Source organism: Leptonychotes weddellii, chromosome X (genome assembly GCF_054177405.1).
Source record: "Leptonychotes weddellii isolate Sample4059 chromosome X, ASM5417740v2, whole genome shotgun sequence".
NCBI lineage: Eukaryota > Metazoa > Chordata > Mammalia > Carnivora > Phocidae > Leptonychotes > Leptonychotes weddellii.
Genome location: NC_138385.1, coordinates 82,177,904 through 82,199,136, shown reverse-complemented (window position 1 = coordinate 82,199,136; position 21,233 = coordinate 82,177,904). Strand labels below are relative to the sequence as shown.

At 38.7% G+C, this 21,233-nt stretch overlaps 1 protein-coding gene and 2 long non-coding RNA genes across 3 annotated transcripts in view; all 3 read right to left on the bottom strand.

Moving 5' to 3' along the window:
• Positions 1 to 21,233, bottom strand: part of DMD (dystrophin) — a 1,845,074-nt gene that overhangs the window by 927,953 nt on the left and 895,888 nt on the right. The gene's annotated exons all lie outside the window — the stretch shown is intronic.
• Positions 1,964 to 9,781, bottom strand: LOC145717879 (uncharacterized). The gene is made up of 2 exons (XR_014141368.1): positions 4,189 to 9,781; positions 1,964 to 3,980 (listed from the first exon to the last, which is right to left on the bottom strand). It is a non-coding gene; the product is annotated as an uncharacterized LOC145717879 (long non-coding RNA).
• LOC145717878 (uncharacterized) lies at positions 10,595 to 13,735 on the bottom strand. Its single transcript, XR_014141367.1, has 2 exons — positions 13,160 to 13,735; positions 10,595 to 12,940 (listed from the first exon to the last, which is right to left on the bottom strand). It is a non-coding gene; the product is annotated as an uncharacterized LOC145717878 (long non-coding RNA).

The following is a 21,233-nucleotide window of genomic DNA, read 5'->3' as shown; positions in this document are numbered from 1 at the left end:
TATCTAGGCAACAAAATGTCTTATGGTTTAAGGAACCATCTTAGCATCTTCTCAACCAAAGGAGCTCATCCACACACAGGTAATTTCTAGAAGAGCCAGACTCCTGCGAGAGTGTTGGATGTTCTTTATTCCTGTATATTTCCTTACCTTACTCAAATCACAAGCAACTCCTGGAAATCCTGAGGAATTTCTTCAATCCAATTTTAATTCCCTGACCATACTTAGAACTTTGAGCCTCGTTATCAAACTCTGACCTCATGCCCTCATTTCCCCCTCTCAAAAACAAATCACTTTACTAGATGCACCTATGTTTCAACACATTGTCCTTTACTAAATCTAAATAAAGCTATTAAATTTTGCATTACATAATTATTAATAACTCATTATTGTTTCTAGTAATTTACTGTCTCACTCGGCTTGGGCTGCAAATGTGGATATTCAACAGAGACCACCTCCTCTTTTTGATGGTGCAAGTGTGTCAATTTTGTGTTGCTAAATTTTAACAGAATTAATCCAGATCACATATTTTTATTTAGCTAGGAAACAGTTTTAACTTTGAGCCACATTTTAACATGGAATGAGTACAATGTTTTTATTTATTTTTAGCCTCACCAGGCAGTGCAGTTATTAAATATGTTAATATCAGCTGAAAATGTGCTTAATTGTTCAACCTTGGGGACTGGATAATCCGCAACACATTTCTATGGGTTTTTCATGTCTCTGAATTATTAGAACTTTTTTTTTTTTAAGATTTTATTTATTTATTTGACAGAGAGAGAGACAGTGAGAGAGGGAACACAAGCAGGGGGAGTGGGAGAGGGAGAAGCAGGCTTCCCGCCGAGCAGGGAGCCCCATGAGGGGCTCGATCCCAGGACCCTGAGATCATGACCTGAGCCAAAGGCAGTCGCCCAACCAACTGAGCCACCCAGGCGCCCCTTATTAGAACTTTTTAATTGGACTCTGTGCCACTAGTGTCTCTCTCTTCTTACCATCCTACATAACCCTTCTGAAATGGATATTTGAATATGATCTTTACTCACTCTAATCTGGCCAGCTGCTCCAAATTGCTTTTCTTTGACCTCATCACTGCATCCACCTTATACTTCCCATTCTATGTCCAGTCATGTGGAATTTCTTGACATTTCCAGGACAGGCCATGCTATTTTATGCTTTCATGGTTACTCAAACTGTTGTCCTCACTTCTGATCTTCTTCCTCTATATTGGCAAACTTCTACTCCAACTCCCAGATGAGCTCATCTGCCACCTTCTCTGTAAAACTGGGTCTTAGACTTCTCTGATTCTTTCACAGATTTTACTGTAACTATTTTGGAATACTATGCACTTGATCCTAGCCAAAAGGCCGAGAAGCGATATTTTGGAATACTATAATGATTTTTTTTTAAAGATTTTATTTATTTATTTGACAGAGAGAGACACAGCGAGAGAGGGAACACAAGCAGGGGGAGCGGGAGAGGGAGAAGCAGGCTTCCCGCTAAGCAGGGAGCCCGATACGGGGCTCGATCCCAGGACCCCGGGATCATGACCTGAGCCGAAGGCAGACGCTTAACGACTGAGCCACCCAGGCGCCCCGGAATACTATAATGATTTTAATGTTGTTCTCCCCCAATAGAGTGAGCATGTGCCATTTGCAACACGGGAAACATAGTATATACTCAACAAATATTGTTTAATTAGTGCATGACTGACAGTAATATCTGCACAGTGACATCCACGGTCCTTACATTCTCACCTCTCATTATCTTTCTGACACACTACAAAGAGGTTTTGATGCATGCTTCCAATAAAAATGTCTTCTGTCAAAGTCAACTATGAGCTCCATATTACTAAATCCAGTGCAGTTCTTTTGTGTTTGGGTAATTGAATTTTTTAGCAGCCTCTGACACTGTCACTCCATCTTGAAGTACTTTCCTCATTTGGTTTCAGGAACCCCACACTTACCTGTTATTTTTTTATACATCATAGCTATTTCTTTCTAGTCTCCTTTAAATGTTTTCTTTTCCCCTTCTTCTCTTTGATATGTGTGGTCAATTCCCAGCCCCTTTTCCCAAAATCTCTTCCTAGGAGACCTCAATCAGTCCCATGTCTTTAAAAACCATCTATAAGCCTATGACTCTTTTATGAATATCTCCAGTCCCAATTATGTCCTGCAGCTTCAGACTCATCTGTTTATCCAATTTCCTTCCCAGCATCTCCACCTGGATGTCTAATGAGTCTCTGACATGAACATAGTCAAAATAAATCTCCTAATTTCATCTCTCCTTGGAGTTACCATTCTTCCTCTACTTCTCTCCATTTCCCCTCACGAAGAACTCAGAAACCATTCTCAATTCTTCTCATACTGCACATGTAACCCATCACAGCAAATCCTAACATCTATGTCTGTGAAATGTACCCTCAATCCAAGGTCTCTCACTGATCCCATCATGCCATCCTAGCCTGAACCAACATCATCTCTCACATGGTCTAGTAGGGTGGTTTTCAATGTCATCGCTCTGTATCATGATTGCCCCATTCCAGTCTAATCTCTACTCAGCAACAAGAAAGCTCTTTGAAGAAAACACATCAGATCATCTCATTCTCCTGTTCTAAATTCTCCACTGATGTCCCATAAAACTTACAGAAAGAATTAAATTCCTTATCCTGAAATATAAATTCTTGCATAATCTGGCCCTTGCCCACCCTCCCACTTCATTCCCTCTCCATCCTCCCCATACACTGCGATCCATGATATTTCTTGTATAAGCCAACTCTCTTCTGATCTCAGGGCCCTTGTCCTTGCTGTTTCCTCTGCCTGAAATATTTTTTCCCCAAATATTCACCAAGTGTGCTGCTTTAAATAATTCTCATCTCTCCCCAAATATTGCCTCCCAGAGAAGCTGTGTTTGCTAGTCTACACTAGTCCACCTTTGAAATCATTTTCGAACCAGTTTTAATTCCAGAACATAACACTATCTGAAATCACATGTATATGTATGTAATAAATGTAACAAATAAATATCATGTATTTATTGTCTGGTTCTCTATTAGAATGTTAAGTTCAATGAGGGTAGGGAGTTAACTTTGTTCACTCTTGTATTACCAGTGCCTGGCATATAACATGTGCTTGGTAAATGCATACTGAATGAAAAAACACATTGAAGGGATCAAAATTATACCACTGTGGCATATGGATAATTTGGAGGCATTTTGAGAATCAACGTATGAAAGAATACACTTTCTCTGCATTCTACTTTCTGCCTAAAAGCAGAACCTTCAAAAAGAATTCAACTTATTATAAATCCCCCTTTAAGAGAGGCTTCCCAAAGCAGGGAGGAAGAATGACTCCTACCTGTTACCAGAAATGGGAAGCTGGCGCCAGGATGAGAAATGACACAAATAGACCTTACAAAAACAAACCTTACCTTCCATTAGTTTCCCCCATATATTTGTTGTCCCTTGAAATCCTAACTCACTCTCTCTGTTGAGATGGTATATAAGTTTTAAATTCTAACAGCTTCTTTGAGCTACATTTTCTGTGTACATCCTTCCATGTACATACATGAATAAATTTTACCTTCTCTCTTACTAATCTGCCTTTTGTCAGTTTAATTCACAGGCTCCTAAGTGCTGAATTTAAGAGGGCAGAGGAAAAGTTTTTCCTCTTTGACAACATAAACGAACACATCAGTAAGTGGATTACTTGAGTAACTCTCCTCATCCTTCTAAGCCTCACTCTATCATTATTTTTATTAATCACATCATCAATGCCAGGCAAGAAAAGGACTTTCTTAAAAGTGAAGGCATTAAAAATATTAAAAGGTTACCATAAAGAGCTGCCATGTTGAGAAATGGTCTACATAGTCTTCATGTGATCTCATTCTTAAGCTAAATAGTTTGGAGGATCAGGATGGAGAGTGGAGATATTGCTCTGCACGGAGAGCCCAGTGATGTGATTAATAAAAAAGATGTCTGGGGGCGCCTGGGTGGCTCAGTTGGTTAAGCGACTGCCTTCGGCTCAGGTCATGATCCTGGAGTCCTGGGATCGAGTCCCGCATCGGGCTTCCTGCTTGGCGGGGAGTCTGTTTCTCCCTCTGACCCTATCCCCTCTCATGCTCTCTCTGTTTCATTGTCTCTCTCAAATAAATAAATAAAATCTTAAAAAAAAAAAAAAAGATGTCTGAAGACACATGAAAAAGATAGAAGTTCCTCTGATATCAGTCAAAGTTATCGCTTACTCCGGTCTTATGGTTCCACAGAGTCCAGAACCCAGCAGCAGCCCCTCACAGAAGGACAAGACTCCCTGAATTTCAGGATGCCACAAATGTGGACTGCTGCCAAAATGCCATCTGACCAGGTGAAGATATTCTCAGATCCTTCACAAATTCCTCTATCGTTATTCTCGTGTTTTTTTATACCCTCATACTGAGAGTAAGTAGCTTACATACAAATCCAGGAGGAAGTTCCTGAATGAACACCAAGAGAGGTATGAATTTTAGGTCAATTTCCCAGATCCACCAGACTGTGATCTACTCATATCTACATTCTTACTTTTCTAAATTAGAGTAAAAGGCTGCCCATAGGCCATTTTATTCAAACCCAAGAGGATGCCTCAGGCTGAGAAGATATTTAACCAAAAAGTTTGTTTGGGGGATGATTTGGTTGGGAGTCCTCCATATGGATCTGGAAGGATTATCACCAAAAAAAAAAAAAAAAAAAAGAGGGAATGAACTTCATGTTACTGGCTATAAACTGGCAACCAGAGAGGCTAGGGGGCCCCAGAATCTCAGGTGTGGAAGGCCTGAGCCCAATGTAGACATCAATGCCCATCTTTGTCTTGGGAGCCCTGGGTAGGTAACACTTAAAGTCATCTCAGAAGCTTCCCTTTGGCATAAGCCCCTGAAACCTGAGCTGTGAGACAAAAAGACGAACAGGGCATTGTGTTTTCTCACCCCAAACTCACTGCAGAGTTTATAACTGTAAAAGAGTCTGTTTGGGGGATATCCGTGTTACTTTCAATCCTAGGCTAATAGTTTTCTGCCACTTCTCAGCCTGCACCTCTCCTACTTTCAGAGGCTTCCACCAACATTATATGAAGGAAAACACCAGCAACAAAACATATTATTTCATTAGCCCAATAGGTATGGGACAAGATTTAGATAGTAAAGCTTACTCTTTTATTTTATTAAACACTGATTATTGAGGTCAAAGATCTGTTGTATAGCTTCCCCTCAAACTTGTGTTACTGTGGGTTTTTTTTTTTTTTCACTTATGCAGAGTACAGCCAAAACACCTAAGCTGGTGGCCTGTCCCTCAATCACAGTTCTGAAGATGACGGGGAGCCCCAAGCTACAGGGTGAAGAGGACACAACTCTCTGAATCTGGGTAAACTTCCAGGAACTCTGGTGGTCCCAGTACATACTAGGCTGGGCCCAAGGAACTTCTCTCACGCTCTGTGCTCCTAGAGCAGTGGTTCATTCTAGCAATACTTGATGACATCTATGTTTCCTAGAAACACCAGCACCATGTGGAACCTTGTTAGGAAAGCAAACTCTCAGGTGTCACCCCACAGTTACCTTCTCAGAAACTCTAGGGGTGGGGCCCAGCAATTTTGATGCATGTTAATGTGTGAAAACCATTCCCCTATAGTGTTAAGATCCGAAGGGATTTGAGTAGATAGTGACATGTTTCGTGACGTGTAGCATTAAGGACTGCCAAGCGGTCCCATTTGCATAGCCAACGATGTGCAGATCATGTCCACAGTGCAGCCTCTCCTATGGCTAAAGTCCCTAGTGCTGTCTTGAGCTAAAACCCAAACTGCAGAAAAACAGACTGGATTTCTCGGAGTGAAGTTCCCATGACTCAGTATCTCCCTACATTACGAACACTACAGAATGGTGAACACTGTGCCTACAAACATCAGCATCTCTGTCACCCCCTCCGCCTCCTCCTCATTGGCCTTGTCCACAGTGAGGCAGAACTCTTCCATTTTCACCCTCTGTTTGCAAGGCTCTGTACCAAACAAGCACCAGACATGCCACAGCTGAGAAGGCCCTAGCCCTGTGAAGCTTAGTCTTGCCTTAACCGTCCCTGACTCACTCTTACCTAGAGGCCTTTATGAAATCCATCCCTTCTCCTTGAGTTACCCTTCCCTTCGAGTTACCCTTCCCTTCCTGGATTTGTCACTTTGGGGCTGATACTGCAGCCCTGTGTAGCCATCACATTCTGTGCTCACCCCTTTCAGAGTACAGTACTGCAATGATTTCTTGACTCACCCCACTGTTCCCCTCAACTTGGAGCTCTTGGAAGACTGTGTCTAATCTTTCTATCACCAGCATTTTGCACTATTCCTACCTGAAGTAGATACTTGATAATATTTTGATGAATGAATGAATGAAACCAGATAGTGAATTTTAAGGCAGAAAAAAAAATATCTTGCAATAAATGTGTCTTCTGAATCTCAACACGTTTGTGAGCATACCAATGAAGGAAAAGAATTTAAAAAGAATTTACCTGGGGTTTCATGACTTCCTCCACTCTTGATTTCACTTTGTAATCAGGGCCCTAAGCTGCTTGTTTCCACTTAACCTTACCAAACTCATACAAATTCAGTTGGCAATGTCTACAATTGCCAGAGTTACTTGGAATTGTATACTGATCCTCCGAGGTGCTTAATGAGCCACCCTGGCTGATTAACAACCACCTACAAGATTGATGGGCATGAAATGCATTTTAATAGCAACCAAACCCTTGCTTCCCTGATTTATAGACCTATCGTTGTTATGGACCAAACCAAATTTCTGAAATTCTGACTGCTCAGATCCAAACTGCAGTCTGATTGTGGCATTATTAAAATTGGAGTTTGAGGTCAATATCGCAACTGCATCTAGCAAATTGGGTAGCGAACAAGCCTCGGAATACAAACGTTAGTTAGAACTTAATGATTTGTACGGAGTGATGTGTGGCTTGGGTAGTCCGTTCCCTTTGTCAAATGTGGCTACAAAATGAGTGCTCCATGCCGACTGCGGTACATATCCATGGTAGTTATGTGCAATGCATTTGAAAATAATAATTTGACATGGGGAGACAAAGAATGAATAAGCCAAGGAAGTGTGGCATTCACAAAGAGGCATTTTGTCTGCTGGTTCTTAATCAGGGCAGACCTGAATATTCACATTTATAGCACAAAAAGTGAAAGAGAGGGCTGGAATTTAAAAGGCCCTTCATCTTGGTCAGGCTCTGCGGGGTGTTCTCCCCGCAGCTGGTGGGCCCCTTCCTGTCTCTGATGTCTCCACCTGCAGGTGGTGGTGCTGGCCCCTGACCCCGGGAAATAAGCCTCTCGCTCTTCTCCCGAATTACCCCTGCCGCCTGTAGACTGCAAACAGGAAGTCAGGGGATGACAAAAGGCTTCTCACGAAAAGATTTGATTAATCAGCTACATAATGTTGCTCCACAAGCCTTCTTTTCCAAATCAGGTTTTCAAAAGAAAAAAATGTGTGCTAATATATCTCTTCAGTTTTATTCAAAAGGCAATAGGATTGTAATTTAAGGAGAGGGAGATCATTGGATAGAGTCTAAAAGGAAACATCTAATAGATATAGGCCAAAGAGAAAAGGCAAAATTACCAGGCAAGGATGTATTGAAACCTTGAAAGTGCCCAGGCAGCAATGAAACATTTGAGGGCGGAAACAAATGAGTGGCTTGTATATTAGAATTTCTCAAACATTTGGGTCTAACCACGCCAAAGCAAGGAATACATGTGTTTATAGGAAGGAAGAGAAAAGAAGGCTGATTTCATGGCAGGCTGGAGACCAAAGGCCCAGGGTTATTGCATTTGCTCTGTGAGCCAGATCTTGAGCCTCCTTCCATGGCAGGTCGGGACAGATTTAACTATCCCCCCATGGCCTTTCTTGTCTCTGTTCTGTTTTCTTCCAATCTATTGGCCAAACTGGAGGAGAGACGGTATTTTGAACATTCAGGCCTATTCAAGTCATGTGTCTATTTGCTTATGTACTTTTAGAAGTGTAGCCTAGCCTAAAGCACTGCTTCTCAAGGCAAGAGGAGATGAAGGCCAACAGGAGCATCACAGAGGAACATATCAGAAATGCAGATTCTAGCCCCACCCCAGGCCTCCGGGTGATTCCGATGCTGCTCAAGTGTGAGAACCACTGGCCCAGAGGTGGTTCTAAACTTGGGTGTCTGTCAGCTGGCGACTGTGGTTTTCAAAAAGAATTACCAAGAATCCAGGTCTTCACCCACTGACACTAATTTGTAAGGTTTGGGATCAAGGTAAGGAGTCTACAGCTTTTATCAAGACATCAAGCTAATTCTGAAAAGCGGGGTGTGGATTGCACTCGGTGCAGTGCTGGCCACAGTATCCAAACCGCTAAGTGTCACAGGCAGTAGACTAGCCTTCTCCCCCACTGCCTCCCCCCAACCCCCTCTCCCTTTAACCCTCTGTCCACCTCAGGCCAGTGCCACGTGCTCTCACTCTCAGGCAGGGACTCTCCTCTGCCTCATTTGCCGCCAAACTTCTTCCTGGTCTATTCAACTTGTACACCTCTTCACATCTCATGAAGGGCTTTCCTCAGCTCCCTCAGGCGAACTGCATTCTCTTGGTTGTGACTCTTCAAACACATTGTTCATAGAAGTCTATCTGAAGAAGTAAGGCCTTTGGAAAGACCTGGGCTTAGTCATGTACTCCTTCAGCAATTATTTATTTGACATCTCTTTTGTTCAAGGGGTTTGGTTATGGTCTGGAAATAATGGTAAACAAAAAGGGCACAGTTCCTACCCTAAAGAAGCTTTAAGGCTAGCTGCAAATCATAACTGCACCACTTATTAGCTGCATGACCTTGGGCAAGTCACTTAACCTTTCTGAGTCTCAGTGTTATTGGCTATAAATTGATGATAATACCAACTTTACAGAGCTGTGGCAAAGATTAAGTAGCAAGAGGAAGAAGCATATGATGGAGTGCCTCTTACATAGTCGCCCTCCACAAATGGTAGCTATTATTAGATTATGTATCTCACTCTATTGTAATGGTTTTCTGTATCCATCCTCCCCTGGTCTATGAAGTTCCTTGAGGTCTATCTTACTCATCTTTGAATTCCCTGTCCCTATCACAGTGCCTTGCAACATCACTGACATAATTCTTCTGTAAATATTTCTGAAGAAGTAAATTGCACTTTGTCAGGCAAGTCACACTCCCTAATGTGAACCATTTTGCTCTTCCCTTGAAAAATAAGGCAAAACTAAACAGAGGGACTTCAATGGCAATTGTTGTATTGTTGCTATTTAAGGAAAAGTATTACTAATAAGAACATTTCTTCTCACACTGAACATTACAAGGTAAATCAAAATAATTGTATCTAAGTAAATGTCCTGTCACTAACTTTAACCAGATATTGCCCTTTCAAGTGCTCTTCAAAACAAAAAAAGAAAAACAGGCATGCACACTAAAATCTACTTTTTGAAAGTACCAAAGGAAAGCAGTGAAGATGCACTGACCTTGACAGCTACTGGCCCTGAAAGGGGACACACCTAGTTTTACTACATTGTCTCAGATAAAACACAGATTTGTTTTGTGTATACAGAAAGGGGAACATTTAATTACGAAATGATCCTTTACTACAGTGATTCTTTAAATTGAGTGTACATCAAAATCGCCTAGAGAGCTTGCTTCCAGATTGCTGGGCCCCACCACCAGTTTTTGATTCAGTATGTCTCAGGTAGGGCCCAGGAATTTCCATTTCTAACCATTCCCAGGTGATGTTGGGGACCACACTTTGAGAACCACTGGTTCACTCTGTGATGGCAAAGGTCTGAATATGCTACAAAGAGTGCTCTACCTCTGAAGAAAGAAAGAAAAGCATGAAAGGTTAAAGGGAAGAAAGATAGAAATCTCAGGCAACTGAAGTCCTCCAAGCAAAATTAATTGCATCTCATATCCATCAAAAACCCTTTGTTTCACAGACCAGCCTAAATGGACTACTTGCTTATATTGTTATTTGTGTGAATCCACTTCCGTAGGAGATAACGAGGTTCTTGAAAAATGGTGGCAAGGTTTATTCATCTTTATGTCTATCATGGCCTTTACACAGTCAATGCTCAATAAACATTTGCTGGATTAAAATAATTCTAGAAGAAATATTTTTTTTACCTTAATCTCTAGAATGGTAGAAATTTTACGAAGTAATCTGTAACTTAAGGTACACTACTGATTCACTGTGTGGATTCTTGGTTTTCTTTTTCATCTGAAATGATTCACACAGGTGAACACACATCTAACTTCTGTGAGGTGATATGCAAAGAATACTTAGAGATACCTAAAGAATTAAAGTGCTATATGGATACCATATGTGGACGCTATACAGTTCAATATAATTTTTTATTGTGCTCCTACTATATTCCTGGAAGTGTACTGAATGCTGGAAATACCTAACAGAATAATGTTAATAGCTTTAATTTATTTAGTAGTTAGGATGCAACAGGCACTATATAAAGTGCTTACTGTGAACTATATTTATTCATCACAACGCTTCTCAGAAGTTGGCATCATCAGCATCTCCAAATTAAGGAAGAGGAAATCAAAGCTTAAAAAGATTAACTTATCCAAGGCCACACAGATAAGAAATGGTAGACCATGACTTGAACTAAGGTTGTCTGAAGGTAGGGTTTGCTCTCAATGGCTCCGCTGCACTGACTCACTCTGAAGAGGGGCTTAGCCCTCAGGAGAGCCACATGCAAAAGAAACCAAATTCTTTCCTAAGATTTAAACCTGAATAAACCTATTGGTTAAGCCTACATGCATCCAAAGTTCTAAAAGTCCCCAAAGGGGAGCTCATTTTGGGATCCATATTAGAAAAATTTTAAGGTACAATTTTTCATTCATCGATATGCCAAATTTCTCTTGACCATCTGTTGTTTGCAAACACCATGGTTCCGTGGATTCACTGGTGAGCAAAGCATGCCTACTGTGTGTGTCGTGGGTGAAACAGATAATAATCAAACGCTCACATATATAGCATGTAATTACAAACTGAAAAAAAGACTATGGGAGGAAAATAAAGGGCACCAAGGAAGCATGTAGCAAGAGGACCTACTCTAATTTGGGAGTGGGGGGAATCAGAGAAATCTTCCTGAGATGGTGACAACCAACTGAGTTCTGCAAGATGATCAGGAAGAGGTTAGTGAGTGTATGGGCTTGGGGTTAGTAGAAGAGAGGGTGAGCAGAGTTCCTGACAGAGGGAATAATATGTATAAAGTCAGAAGAGATCACAGCACAGTATCTAGAAGGATCTAAAAAAAAAAGTTAGTGTGGTTGTAGTACAAAGAATGAGAAGAAAGGAGTAGTGAAAGATACTATTGCAAACATAGCCAAGGACAGACCACATTGGGCTTTGAAGGCCATGTTAAGGCCAAGAGTAAGAAAAAGCCTTTGAAGTAGAAAAGGGACAAGGCTAGGTTTATATTTTTAAAACACTACTCTCGCTGTAGAGAGAACAGTCTGGTGGGGAGGGGTAGATTCATTTTAACTCAACTAATTAAGAGGTTATTGTGGTCATCCCAGTAAGAGATGATGACAGCTTGTCTTAGGATAGTGACGAACATAGAGGAAAACTGCAGAGATATTGAGAAGGTTAAATCAGTAAGACTGGGTGACAGGTTTGATATGGCAGTTCAAGGACAGTGAGGAGGAATCAAGTACAAATCCCAGACTTCCAGCCTGCTCAACCCGGGGGTGTCATTCACTAGAATGGAGCAAAGTAGATGTGTATTGGATTTTAAGGACAATATCATAAGTTCAGTTTGGTGGTGTTTGTAGAACTTGACCCACCTTTAACAGTGGAGATGTTAATTAGGCAGATGGGTATCTAAGACTAATATCCAGGGGAGAGTTCAGGGCTGGAGATGTAAATTTTAGAGGTTTGCAAGCAAGCTAGTAATTTAAACCAAAAGCATGGATGAGATCACCTAGGAACAGGAGACAGAGTAAAAAATGAAGCACAATATTCATCCCTTTTTTTGGGGGGGGTACATTGTGTAGTAAAACAGAAGCATACCCTATTTAATTTTACATTAGAAAACCAGTCTAACCACTCATGGTAGAGAAGAAGAGAACTAAAACTGTAAGTTCGATCCATTTGCTAGATCTCAAGAAGAGCCAATTTTCTCCAAATGTCATCCTGGCGTGACCAACAGCAATGGCATCACCTACAAACTTGTGAAAGATGCAAATACTCAGGCCCCATCCTAGATCTACTGAAGCAGAAGTCCTGGGTTGGGGCTTAGCCCTCCTGGCAAATCAGCTGCATGCTCAATTCTGAGAACTCCTGCTTTATTTTGTTCAATCCCTTGTCTGAAAAGCAGTCAGCCAAGCGGCATATTCACACTCATGGATAGAGAGGGAATGGGCAAAGTGAGGCTGTTCTTCATTCTGTGCCAGAGGAGATTATATAAGCTAGACCCTCTTGAGCTCAACAGAAGCTGTAGAAAGCATTGTTACATGTGTTTTATAACCCAACAATTATGCATGCCCTCTCTGTGCTTTGCAAAAGGGACAGACTGGTGCCAGGGAAAGTGACATTAGTAATCCAAGTTGAATAGGTAAAATGTTCTGAGACACAAGGAAGCAAAAATTGATTTGGGAGAACTTGACAGAGAAGGCACTTTTAACTATCAGTCTCAGCTTGATGGATATAAACAGCTATTTTCAAGACTCAAACACCCACACTCCCATCTTTAGAACAATATTAGCAATTCTTTATGTTTGACAGATAAATCTCTGCTGCAAATTATCCTCCAGCCATGGTATTTAAAACCAATGGTTTCTGGTGTTTTGATGCTATGAAATATGTAATCTTAACCAGCTGTTTATATCTGGCTCTTAAAAATCTAATTGAATAGTTCACTTGATGTGTTAGCACAATTAAGAAGCCCTTCCTTGGGGCGCCTGGGTGGCTCAGTTGGTTAAGCAACTGCCTTCGGCTCAGGTCATGATCCTGGAGTCCCAGGTTTGAGTCCCGCATCGGACTCCCTGCTCAGCAGGGAGTCTGCTTCTCCCTCTGATCCTCCCCCCTCTCATGCTCTCTCTCTCTGTCTCATTCTCTCTCTCAAATAAATAAATAAAATCTTTAAAAAAAAAAAAAAAAGAAGACCTTCCTTAACAGGGAAAGAGGGGCAAATTGATATGTTTAATTTTCAAAAACACAGATAGTTCTCTGCTCTATAACAGTCTATCAGCTAGAAATTTCTATTAACTGTCTCTTCTCTACTTCATGAGTACAAGGATAAGTTGTGGTTTTAATGATCATTTTGGAACATTCTGGGATATTAAGGTAGATGCTGAACCAAGGAGCTTAATTCATATTCAGGACAGTTTTAGTTTTGTATGCTATTAACCTACTTAATAAAATAATTATATTTAAAGATAACTCCTTTAACTGTAATGTCTAATCAATAAGGGCACACCCATTTCCTGACAAATATACATACATCTACATGTATAAGCTTAACTTATTTTTATGGAAATGATTCATATATTCTATTATACGGGATGAAGAGAAATGGTATCAGCAGCTTCTATCTAATAATTTAAGAAATTATGCTTTATGACATATATGCTCTCAACAGCATTCAGATGAATATATTTTCTTTAATAATCAAACATAAAGTACATTGGCTTTGTTAAATCACCTAACTACCGAAACAACTGTACTATTAGTATTTGAAGGATCTTTGCAAGTATTTCTGATTTCCTTTTCCCACATGCTACTCAAAGGGACAGGCATTTATTGAATTGTCAATTAAATGTTTTCATAGTAAGAAGATGACTGGATCATAAACGATAAGGCATGCATTCACAATCGTATGGCTCATGAGTGTAGTATGTAGTTATGTACATTACCTATCCCTTCAGTGAAAATGAAGATAATCCATTTTCTTTTAGATGCAATCACTACTATCCAATGCAATATAGACACAAAAAATAGGCAATTCACAAGCATAGTAACTACATGGCAATTTGCTTTCAACCTTCTACACGGATATCCTTTTCAATATGCATTAATTTCACTGTAACCAAAGAACATTGTATGTCTAAAAAGGAAACTAGCTGCTAAAATCATGAAGATATTTTGCATATAATGGTCAATGGTATTCTAGGCAACAAAGAAATGTTTAATAATAAAATGTTTGTTTATAAAACTTGTAGAAGTGCTTCTTGGAAATGTATCTTATAAATGCCTAGAGATGGGCTGAAGAGAAAAATATAGTAAAAGAACATTTAGAATTTTTATATTTTCCTTTATACACCTCTAATCTAACATACAATCTTTTAATAGATTCTGTTTGCTGCACAAAATCACGAATTAAATACTAATGAGTTGAAATATAATTTTAAAAATTAAAGTGTATTCCAAATAGCAAGCCAGTCAATTGACTTTTATGTTCTTCTGATAAATGCAAAGTACCAATTCTCTGAACATAGCTTTTTATGGTTACTTTTTCAAAATAACTACATCATTCAAACTACTGAGTTGCCTGTAAAAGCCAAATTGCTTGAACATTAGTTCTGGAGAAATTTTCATGATGCCTTTAGACTTTGAGTGTCAAACTCAACATTTAGGCTCTAAAGCCTACAAGTGGTATTTATCACCTTTCAACACTCACATTCATCATTTAGGGAAAATATGTTTAAGAAAGAAAAAAAGGGCGCCTGGGTGGCTCAGATGGTTAAGCGTCTGCCTTCGGCTCAGGTCATGATCTCAGGGTCCTGGGATCGAGTCCTGCATCGGGCTCCCTGCTCCTTGGGAGCCTGCTTCTCCCTCTGCCTCTCTCTCTCTCTCATGAATAAATAAATAAAATCTTTAAAAAAAAAAAATAAAAAATAAATAAAACTTAAAAAAAAAAAAAAGAAAGAAAAAAAAAAAAAGGAACTCAGGGTTGAAAATAATCTCCTTACAGCCCGTGTAGTTCTCTTTATGTAAAGCCCTTTGACTGGCCAATTGGAAAAATACTAGATAGAAAGATTTTTAAATGCCCAAATATTTATGACAAATTATTGAAAACAGGATTTGGAAGGAAACAGTAAAACAGAAGCTCAATGAAATATTTAGTTTAATCACTCTGACTGTTAACACACCTAAGATCCCCCAACCTCAGCAACTTAGTCAAAAAAATAAATACAAAAGAGCTATAGTTCGCTGTGGATATCTAGGAGAGCCTCCTCTTTCTTCCCTTTCCTAAACCAAAAATTGGTATTTTCTCTTTCAAATTCATGCATCAGCAATGAATCTAGTTAAGTTATAATCTCTTTTTGCAGTAATACACTTTTCAAGTCTCAAATTATATTCTATAACACTGCTTGATCAGGTTACTCGAAAGAGGCAAAGTGTCATGTATTCATTCAACGAAAATTTATAGAATCCCCAAATTAAAAATAAGGTACATTTTGTGATGAAATCATAATACCAAAAAAATAGATGCCAACATTTGATACCTCTTAAAATGTGAAAATATGAGTGGCCAATCTGATGGTCAGGCAAATATGAGGGATATTTCCTGAATGCTTTATGAGTCTAAAATTATAATCATACCACCCAGTACGAGCACCCTCCTCACTTAAAAGGAATCATAACTATTGATTCAGGATTAAACTCAAATGCACCAATGAAACAAGAGAGAAATTTAAGGGTTATGATCACAAATAACAATTTTATCCTGAGAGCAAATGGAAATTTGCTAGTAAGGAACTTCTACATCATGACTTTTTTGCTGAATGTAGTGTTAGTTTTTTGTTTTTTTTTTGTTTTTTTAAACAAGTGAGAAATTGATAGTTCCTACAGGAAATGTATGTCCAAGTTTATTTTCTTGGCTTCTGATTTTGAGGCCAATGGGTTTGGGCCATTTTAAAAGGTCAGACATCAGCACATGGCTGTAATGACAAAGACTTATTCAACAACAACACAATACTTTTATTTTCAAAGTTTGGCTACAATAGGAAAAGGAGCATCTCTTCTTCTATCCTCTCTTCCTCATATTTTAAAAAGACATTTTTTTGGTTCCAGAACTTTTTTAGTCTTTTAAGCTGGCTTTTGTCCCCCTTATGAGAAGAGCTTTGCTCTTCCCCTTGAGGTTGTAGTGACATTTAGGTCAGGAAAGTCTTTACCAAGGTAGTCTTAATGGGGAGTTCTAACAAGGGAGTAGGGACATTGAAGGCTTGCTCAGACGCTTGAGCAATTTGCCTTACCACTCAAAATTGGACCAAGTTGTGCAGAAAAGAATAGGTCTTGTGGTTTGCTACATTTACGTTCAGATTTACAGGTCAAATGCAGATTTTCAGGAGGGTAAGGAATTAAGTATGATTGCCATCATCTACACCAGCACCCTCACGAACATTGTCATCATCATCATCAAAATGTCATAATTATCATCAATGAATCCATTTTGGCTCTTTTCTTAAAACATTTTCTATGTACCAGGTACCATGCTAAGCATTTTATATGTATAATCTCTTTTATGTTTACAAAAATTCCCATAATGCAGGCTCCATCCAAGAAGAAATATGTTTAAACATTAAATCATATCACATCACAATCCTTATTAAAAATCCCAATGGCTTGCAACTGAATTTATGAAAAAAGCCTAACTAACTACTTACTATGTTCTGGAAGACTGAGCATCATCTGACCCTGCCAGATCTTTCTCCTCATTTCCTGGCACTCACCTCTATCACCGTACACCACTCATGTTATTCTTTAAATAGGCCACGATGATTCCTGCTAGGGAGGTCCACATTTTTTGTTCCCTTTGTCTGGATATTATTTAAATGTCTTCCTCCTTTTCAGTGTTCAGGTACCTTCCCAAATATTACCCAAATATTGTTTTCTTAAGTACCTTCTCTGATTTCTCTATCTGGTGTTAGCTCCCACCTCACATTCCAGGCATATTCTACCATATTGCCGACTTTTATTTTCTGAATAGAACTTATCAGTAGCTGAGTATTATATTATTTTTTATATCTCCTTCATTAGAATGTAATATCCTTGAGAGCAAGGATCTTTTCTTTAAGATCCACTACTGTAATCAATCACCTAAAACTATATTTGGCCTACAGGAAGTACTCAATCAATATGTGACGGGTGATTGAACAAATAGCCCTTTGAGATGGGTACTAATTTTCTTGTGATCTTTATTTGAAGGATAAGGAAACTGAGATTTAGAAAAGTTAAGTGACAGGTTCAAGATCATAAAGCAACCAACAGAGCCAGATTTTGAAATCAAGACTGTATACTTACCTAACCAAATAAAAATGAATTTGTCCAAATCATGATAGACATAGGAGTTTTCAAAATCATATACAGGATATCTTAGCCTGTCACATTAGGAAACATAGATGTCATCAAGTATTGCTAGAATGATTTCTTTTTTTTAATTTTTTAAATTTTATTATGTTATGTTAATCACCATACATTACATCATTAGTTTTTGATGTAGTGTTCCATGATTCATTGTTTGCCTATAACACCCACACTGCCTGCCCTGTTTACCACACTGCCTGCCCTGACCCCTAGCTGCTGGACATGGAAGTTCTGCTGAGGACTCCAACAGCCCTTGAGGCCACTGCAGACCTACTGAAGTACTTGCCAAGGACCACACAGTTAACACAGTTACTGTGGACTCCAGTGGCCCAAGCTGACAAGACAACATGCCCTCCTGGACTCGGAGTTACTACATGACCCTGAACATGGTGCTCTGTACCACTAGACCCATGGTCATAGCTTGTTCCAGTGAGCCTCCCCCTGCATGTGAAGGTCTTTACTCATAAAGTCAGTCTATACAGTCTGGAAGAAGTGACTGCTTCTCCAAATATGCAGACACCTATGCAAGGCAACAGGAAACAGAGAATCAGAGAGAACATAACACCACAAAGGAACATGGCAAACTTCCAGTAACTGACCCCAAAGAAATGGATAGACAATAAATTAAAAATAATTGTTCTAAAGATGCTCAGGGAGCTATGACACAATACAGCTAAACAATTTAACAAAATCAGGAAAACAATACAAGAAAAAAATGAGTTCAACAAAGAATAAAACATAATTAGAGAATCAAACATTAATTTTGGAGCTGAAGACTATAATTACTAAACTGAAGACTTCAAGAAAGCTTAAACAGTAGACTGGGCCGAGTAGAAAAAAGAATCAGTGAGCCTGGGGATAGATCACTTGAAATTATCCAGTCAGAGGAGCAAAAAGAAAAAATGAATCAGAAAGAATGGAGAAAGCCTGTAGTAGACACACAGAAGATAAAAAGAAGGGAATCAAACTATATTATTATGAAAAACCATCGATTCACAAAGGAAGACAGCAAGAGAGAAAGAAAAGAAATATAAAACAGACAGAAAACAATTAACAAAATGGAAATAGTAAGTCTTTACCTATCAATAATTACTCTAAATGTAAATGGATAAATTCTATTACCAAAAGGCCCACAGTGGCTGGATGGATTTAAAAAAAAAAAAAAAAGACCCAACTATATACTGCTAACAAAAGACTGACTTCAACTTCGAGGATACACATAGGTTCTAAATGAAAGAAAAAAAAAAGATATCCCATGCAGGGGAAACCAAAAGAAAACAGGAGTGGCTATACCTATCTGAGAAAAAATAGACTTTAAGTCAAAAACTATAACAAGAGACAAAGAAAATATCATTACATAATGATAAACGAGTCAATTCATCAACAGAATGTAACAACTGTAAATATATATTCACCCAACTCTGGAGTACCTAAATCTGATAAGCAAATACTAAGAGATCTCAAGGGGGGAAGAAGATAGCAATGTAATAATAGTAGGGGACTTCAATGCCCCACCTTCAACATGGGATAGATCATCCAGACAGAAAATCAATAAGGAAACTTTGGACTTGAACTATAATTTAGACAAAAGGTACCTAACAGACATAGACAAAATATTCTATCCAATGGAAACAGAATACACATTCTACTTAAGTGCACATGGAACATTCTCCAGGATAGATCTTATCTTAGGTCATGAACAAATCTTAGCAAATTTTCAAAGACTGAAATTATATGAAGTGTTTTTTTTTTTCCAACCTAGTGTCATGAAACTAGAAATCATTAACACAAGAATAACTGGAAAATTCAGAAATACGTGGAAATTAAAGAATGCACTCCTGAACAACCAGTGGGCTAAAAAAGAAATCAAAAGGGAAATTTAAATCTATGTAGCTGACTTGAAAAAAAAAGAAAACACCCCAAATTTATGGGGTACAGCAAAAGTAGTATTAAGAGAAAAGTTTATAGCAATAAATACCTACATTAAAAGAAAGAAATATATCAAATAAAAAATCTAATTTACTTCTCAAGGAACTAGAAAAACAAGAACAAGCTAAGCCCAAAGGTAGCAGGGAAAAAAAAGTAACAAAGATCAGAGCAGAAATAAAAAAAAAAAATAGAAACAAGAAAAACAATAGAAAAGATCAACAAAACTAAGAGCTGGTTTTTGAAGAAGATAAAAAAAAATTGACAAATCTTTAGCTAGTCTAATAAAAAGTGAGAGAAGACAAATAAAATCAGAAGTGAAAGAAGATATATTACAACTAATACCACACAAATACAAAGGATCATGAGGCTACTATGAACATTATACATTGACAAATTGAAATAACCTAGAAAAAAATGAATAAATTCCTAGCAATGTATAACCTAACCAAGATCAAATCATAAAGAAACAGGAAATCTGGGAAAATCAATGATGAGCGAGGTGACTGAACCAGTAATCAAAAATCTCTCCTAACAAAGAAAAGTCTAAGACCAAATAGTTTCCCTGGTGAATTCTACCAAACATTTAAAAAGAATTAATGCCAGTCCTTCACAATGTTTCTAAAAATTGAAGAGAAGGGAACTCTCTCAAGAACTACTTAGGAAGCCAGTATTACCCTGATACCAAAGCAGATAAGGATACTACTAAGGAGAGGAAAACTACAGACTGATATCCCCAATGAATATAACAAAACACTAGCAAAGTGGATTCACCAGTACTTTATAAGGATCATTCACCATGACCAGGTGGGATTTATCCCTGGGATGCAAGAATAGTTCAACACTGCAAATCAATAAATATGATATATCACATTAGTAGAAGAAAAGACAAAAATCATATAATTATCTCAATAGATGGAGAAAAAGCATTTTTAAATGATTCAACATCCATTTATGTTAAAAATTGTCAACAAACTGGGTATAGAAGGAACATACCTCAACATAAAAGCCATGTATGAGAGGGCGCCTGGGTGGCTCAGTTGGTTGAGCGACTGCCTTCGGCTCAGGTCATGATCCTGGAGTCCCGGGATCGAGTCCCGCATCGGGCTCCCTGCTCAGCGGGGAGTCTGCTTCTCCCTCTCCCACTCCCCCCTCTTGTGCTCTTTCTCTCTCTCACTTTCTCTCTCAAATAAATAAATAAAATCTTTAAAAAAAAAAAAAAAAAGCCATGTATGAGAAACCCGTAGCTAACATCATACTCAAGGGTGAAAGGTTGAAAGCTTTCCCTCTAAGGTCATGAATAAGATAGGGGTACCCACTCTAACTACTCCTATGTGGCATAGTACTGGAAGTCCTAGAGAAAGAAATTAGGCAAGAAGAAGCAATAGGCATCCAAACTGGAAAGAAAGATGTACAATTATCTGTACAGATGGCATGATCTTATATACAGAAAATCTTCAAGTCTCGGGGCGCCTGGGTGGCTCAGTTGGTTAAGCGACTGCCTTCGGCTCAGGTCATGATCCTGGAGTCCCAGGATCGAGTCCCGCATCGGGCTCCCTGCTCGGCAGGGAGTCTGCTTCTCCCTCTGACCCTCCTCCCTGTGATGCTGTCTCTCATTCTCTCTCTCTCAAATAAATAAATAAAATCTTTAAAAAAAAAAAAAAAAAAAGAAAATCTTCAAGTCTCTACCAAAAACTATTAGACCTAATAAACAAATTTAGTTAAGTTCCAGAACACAAATCAACATGCCAAAATCTTTGTATTTCTATATACTAACAATGAACTATATGAAAAAGAATTAAGGAAAATAATGCCATTGACAATAGCATAAAAAACAACAAAATGTTGGGAACACATTTAACCAAGAAAATGAAAGATCTATACATCAAAAACTTATGACATTGATGAAAGGAACTAAAGATACAAATAAGTAGAGAGATATCCC